The sequence below is a fragment of the Sciurus carolinensis genome, unplaced genomic scaffold (assembly GCF_902686445.1).
Source record: "Sciurus carolinensis unplaced genomic scaffold, mSciCar1.2, whole genome shotgun sequence".
Taxonomy (NCBI): domain Eukaryota; kingdom Metazoa; phylum Chordata; class Mammalia; order Rodentia; family Sciuridae; genus Sciurus; species Sciurus carolinensis.
In genome coordinates this window covers 2,342,570-2,349,313 of record NW_025920127.1, presented here as the reverse complement: position 1 = coordinate 2,349,313, position 6,744 = coordinate 2,342,570, and positions in this window count along the sequence as shown.

Sequence of the window (6,744 nt, the reverse complement as noted above, 5' to 3'; positions counted from 1 at the left end):
CTTATACCCTGTGGCAAGAAAAGATCAGAGTCCCTCAGCCTGGAGCCCTTGGTGAAGCACATCTGGAGAGGCAGGCATGGTTAGGACATGTCTGTCCCTGTGGCCATTTGAGAAACATCACAGGGGCAAGGGACACAGCATGCTGACTTTGCGGTGATGAGCAGTCAGAGATGAAAGCACGTCACCATTCAAAACTTCACAACCATGGCACATGCTTGCAATCACATCTATTCTGGAGGCTGAAGCTGGAGTATCGTACATTCAAGGCCAGCCTCAGCAACTCAGTGAGACCCTATATCAAAATAAATATTAAAAAGTGGGATCCAAGATGGCGGCCTAGAGGGTGACTGCACCCCCAGTTGCTCCAGAAACCAGGAGTTAAGAAGGGGAGGCATTGAGAGACCCGGACTGAAATAGAGCCACGGGTGAGTCTGCCCACTGGGTAAAGCTCGGCCCGGGTGGCAGGCCCAGATAGAGGTGGCTTATCGGAGCCGGGCAGGGCAGCTAGAGTCTTCCACATGCAGTCCTGCGCACTCCGGCGGTGGGCCCTGCCCACTCAGCCAACTTCTCCAGGTTCCTGGAGCTGGCCCGCTAGTGAGAGCCTTTCTGACCAGAACAAGCTCCAAGTCCCGGAGCCAGCGCAGCACAGCATACTCTGGCATGCAAGCAGCTTCAGGGACCAGGATAGGGCAGCCAGAGACTTCCCCAAGTAGCCTGGACCCCTGTGGTGCGAGGTGCCTTTCAAGGCTAGCTTCTCAGACCAGACCGCCCAGTGAGAGGTTTTCTACATAGAACCAGCCACAAGCCCCCAAACCAACGGAGAGCTTCGATCCGCAAGCAGCCTCTGGGATCAGGGCAGGGCAGCCAGAGACCTCTTCAGGCGGCTCTGCCCACTCCGGCCGCAGGCTCTCTTCATGGGGCGATCCAAGATGGCGGCCTAGAGGGTGACTGCACCCCCAGTCTCTCCAGAACCCAGGAGTTAAGAAGGGGAGGCATTGAGAGACTCGGACTGAAATAGAGCCACAGGTGAGTCTGCACACTGGGTAAAGATCGGCCCAGGTGGCAGGCCCAGATAGAGGTGGCTTATCAGAGCCGGGCAGGGCAGCTAGAGTCTTCCCAAGGTAGCCTTCCACACTCCGGCAGTGGGCTCCTCCCACATGGCCAGCTGCACGGTGCAGGCCCACAGTGAGAGCCTTTCCACACAGAGCCAGCTCCAAACCGTGGAACCAGTAGGGGGCTAGGGGCAGTTTTCTTTGGATGCGCTGCATTATCAGATTCCTCCAAGACATCAGGCTACTGAAGGCTGGGAGGTGATACACTGGAAATCTACCGGGACACTATAAGCCAATAGCGGAAAACTGCAATATCTCAGGGTCCCACTGACAGCTGACCAATATGAGAAAACAAGGGAAGAAAATGTCCCAAACAAACCTAGATACTACATCAATAAAACCCAATGACAGCACAGCAGAAGAAATGTCAGAAAGGGAGTTCAGAATGTACGTAATTAAAATGATCAGGGAAGCTAAAGAGGAGATGAACGAGCAAATGCAGGCATTGAAGGAGGAGATGAAAGAGCAAATGCAGGCATTAAATGATTGCACCAATCAACAGTTAAAAGACCAAATACGGGAAGCAAGAGATCATTTCAATAAAGAGATAGAGATACTGAAAAAAAAAAAACAAACTGAAATACTTGAAATGAAGGAAGCAATAAACCAAGTTAAAAACTCCATAGAAAGCATAACCAATAGGACAGAACACCTGGAAGACAGAACCTCAGACATTGAAGACAAATTATTTAATCTTGAAAACAAAGTTGGCCAAACAGAAAAGATGGTAAGAAATCATGAACAGAATCTACAAGAATTATGGGATATCATGCAAAGGCCAAATTTGAGAATTATTGGGATTGAGGAAGGCTTAGAGAAACAAACCAAAGGAATGAACAATCTATTCAATGAAATAATATCAGAAAATTTCCCAAATCTGAAGAATGAAATGGAAAACCAAGTCCAAGAGGCTTATAGAACTCCAAACATACAAAATTACAACAGACCCACACCAAGGCACATTATTATGAAAATAATAACATACAAAATAAAGACAGAATTTTAAAGGCTGTGAGAGAAAAGAATCAAATTACATTCAGAGGGAAACCAATAAGAATATCAGCAGATTTTTCAATCCAGACCCTAAAAGCTAGAAGGGCCTGGAACAACATATACCAAGCCCTGAAAGAAAACGGATGCCAACCAAGAATCTTATACCCAGCAAAACTTACCTTCAAATTTGACGATGAAATAAGATCCTTCCATGATAAACAAAAGCTAAAGGAATTTACAAAAAGAAAGCCAGCATTACAGAACATTCTCAGCAAAATATTCCATGAGGAAGAGATGAAAAACAACGATGCAAATCAGCAACAGGAGGCGCTAGCCTAAAGGAATAGCCAAATAAAGGAGAAACCAAATCACGTCAAAAACAAATATGAGTCAATTGACTGGGAATACAAATCATATCACAATAATAACCCTGAATGTTAATGGCCTGAATTCATCAATCAAAAGACACAGACTGGCAGATTGGATTAAAAAGAAAAATCCAACAATATGCTGCCTGCAAGAGACTCATCTCATAGAAAGAGACACCCATAGACTAAAGGTGAAAGGATGGGGAAAAACATACCATGCACACGGACACAGCAAAAAAGCTGGAGTGTCCATCCTCATTTCAGATAATGTGGACTTCAAACCAAAACTAGTCAGAAGGGATAAAGAAGGACATTACATGCTGCTTAAGGGAAGCATAAATCAGCAAGACATAACAATCATAAATATCTATGCCCCGAACATTGGCTCATCCACGTACATCAAACAAATCCTTCTCAATTCCAGAAATCAAATAGACCACAACACAATAATACTAGGCGATTTTAACACACCTCTCTCACCACTGGATAGATCGTCCAAACAAAAATTGAATAAAGAAACTATAGATCTCAACAACACAATCAACAATTTAGACTTAACAGACATATATTGAATATACCATCCAACAAAGAATGAATACACTTTCTTCTCAGCAGCACATGGATCCTTCTCTAAAATAGACCATATTTTATGCCACAAAGCTACTGTTAGCAAATACAAGAAGATAGAGATACTACCTTGTACTCTATCAGATCATAATGGATTGAAATTAGAAATAAATGACAGAATAAAAAACAGAAACTTCTCCAATACCTGGAGATTAAATAATACACTATTATATGATGAATGGATAACAGAAGACATCAGGAGGGAAATAAAAAAATTCTTAGAAGTAAACGAGAACAAAGATACATCATATCAAAATCTCTGGGACACTATGAAAGCAGTAGTTAGAGGAAGATTTATTTCATGGGGCGCATTCAAAAAAAGAAGTAGAAATCAACAAATAAACGACTTAACACTACAGCTCAAAGCGCTAGAAAAAGAAGAGCAGACCAATACCAAAAGTAGTAGAAGACAGGAAATACTTAAAATCAGAGCCGAAATCGACGAAATCGAAACAACAGAAACAATTGGAAAAATTAACAAAATAAATAGTTGGTTCTTTGAAAAAATAAATAAAATTGATAAACCCTTAGCCACACTAACAAAGAGAAAGAGGGAGAAAACTCAAATTACTAAAATTTGGAATGAACAAGGAAACATCACAACAGACACGAGTGAAATACAAAACATAATTAGAAGCTATTTCAAAAATTTATACTCCAACAAAACAGAAAACCTCGAAGACATCAACAAATTTCTAGAGACACATGAATTACGTAAACTGAACAAGGAGGACATACACAACTTAAATAAACCAATTTCAAGCAATGAAATAGAAGAGGTCATCAAAAGCCTACCAACAAAGAAAAGTCCAGGACCAGATGGGTTCTCAGCCGAGTTCTACAAAACATTTAAAGAAGAGCTCATTCCAATACTCCTCAAAGTATTCCATGAAATAGAAGAGGAGGGAACCCTCCCAAACTCGTTCTATGAAGCCAATATCACCCTGATACCTAAACCAGACAGAGACACATCGAGGAAAGAAAATTTCAGACCAATATCCTTAATGAACATCGACGCAAAAATTCTCAACAAAATTTTAGCAAATCGCATACAAAAACATATTAAAAAGATAGTGCACCATGATCAAGTGGGTTTCATCCCAGGGATGCAAGGTTGGTTCAACATTCGGAAATCAATAAATGTCATTCACCATATCAACAGACTTAAAGTTATGAATCACATGATTATTTTGATAGATGCAGAAAAAGCATTCGATAAAATACAGCATCCCTTCATGCTCAAAACACTAGAAAAAATTGGGGTAGTGGGAACATTCCTTAACATTATAAAGGCCATCTACGCTAAGCCCATGGCTAATATTCTAAATGGTGAAAAATTGAAAGTGTTCCCCCTAAAAACTGGAACAAGGCAGGGATGCCCTCTTTCACCACTTCTATTCAACATCGTCCTTGAGACTCTAGGCAGAGCAATCAGACAAACCAAAGAAATGAAAGGGATACGAATAGGAAAAGAAGAACTCAAACTATCCCTGTTCGCTGATGACATGATTATATATTTAGAGGAACCTGGAAATTCCACCAGAAAACTTTTAGATCTCATAAGTGAATTCAGTAAAGTAGCAGGTTACAAGATCAATGCTTATAAATCCAATGCATTTTTATACATAAGTGATGAATCTTCAGAAAGAGAAATTAGGAAAACTACCCCATTCACAATAGCATCGAAAAAATAAAATATTTGGGAATCAATCTCACAAAAGAGGTGAAAGACCTCTACAATGAGAACTACAGAACACTAAAGAAAGAAATTAAAGAAAACCTTAGAAGATGGAAAGATCTCCCATGTTCCTGGATAGGCAGAATTAATATTGTCAAAATGTCTATACTACCTAAAGTGCTATACAGATTCAATGCAATTCCAATTAAAATCCCAATGATGTACCTTGCAGAAATAGAGCAAGCAATTATGAAATTCATCTGGAAGAATAAAAAACCTAGAATAGCTAAAGCAATCCTCAGTAGCAAGAGTTAAGCAGGGGGTATTGCAATACCAGATCTTCAACTCTACTACAAAGCAAAAGTAACAAAAATGGAATGGTATTGGTACCAAAATAGACAGGTAGATCAATGGTACAGAATAGAGGACATGGACACAAACTCAAATAAATACAATTTTCTCATACTAGACAAAGGTTCCAAAAATATGCAATGGAGAAAAGATAGCCTGTTCAACAAATGGTGCTGGGAAAATTGGAAAACCATATGCAATAGAATGAAATTAAACCCCTATTTCTCACCCTACACAAATCTCAACTCAAAATGATCAAGGACCTCGGAATCAGACCAGAGACCCTGCATCTTATAAAAGAAAAAGTAGGTCCAAATCTTCAACTTGTTGGCTTAGGATCAGACTTCCTTAACAGGACTCCCATAGCACAAGAAATAAAAGCAAGAATCAACAACTGGGATAGATTCAAACTAAAAAGCTTTCTCTCAGCAAAGGAAACTATCAGAAATGTGAAGAGAGAGCCTACAGAGTGGGAGAATATCTTTGCCAACCATACCTCAGATAGAGCGCTAATTTCCAGAATCTATAAAGAACACAAAAACTCTACACGAAGAATACAAATAATCCAATCAACAAATGGGCTAAGGAAATGAACAGACACTTCACAGAAGAAGATGTACAAGTAATCAACAGATATATGAAAAAATGTTTAACATCCCTAGTTATAAGGGAAATGCAAATCAAAACTACCCTAAGATTTCATCTCACCCCAATTAGAATGGCGATTATCAAGAACACAAGCAACAACAGGTGTTGGCAAGGATGTGGTGAAAAAGGAACACTCATACATTGCTGGTGGGGTTGCAAATTAGTGCAGCCACTCTGGAAAGCAGTGTGGAGATTCCTCAGAAAGCTTGGAATGGAAACACCATTTGACCCAGCTATCCCACTCCTTGGCCTATACCCAAAGGATTTAAAATCAGCATATTACAGAGATACAGCCACATCAATGTTCATTGCTGCTCAATTCACCATAGCCAGATTGTGGAACCAACCTAGATGCCCTTCAGTTGATGAATGGATAAAGAAACTGTGGCATATATATACAATGGAATATTACTCCACAATGAAGAATGATAAAATTATGGCATTTGTAAGCAAATGGACGAAATTGGAGAATATCATGCTAAGTGAGATAAGCCAATCTCAAAAAACTAAAAGACGAATGATCTCACTGATAAGCGGATGAGGACATATAATGGGGGGTGGGAGGGGTTAGCATTAGGTTTAGGGTTAGGTTTAGGGTTAGGGATAAGGAGAGCGGTAAGAATGAAGGAAAGAAGGACTGTATAGAGGGAAAAGAGGGGTGGGAGGGGTGGGGAGGAAGAAAAAAAATAAACATCATTGCCCTATGTAAACGTATGTACACAAATGGTATGCCTTGACTCTATGTACAATAGAGAAACAACATGTATCCCATTTGTATACAATAAAAAAAATTAAAAAGTGTTGGGGGATGTAACCCAGTGGTAAAGAACTGGTCTAACATGTGCAAGGGCCTGGGTTCAATCCTCAGCACCACAGAAGAAAACAAAACAGAACTTTATAACCCCCATGGATTTCTGGGACCATGAACTGGGCTGGTGAGGACTAGCTGAAATGACCATGGGTTGGT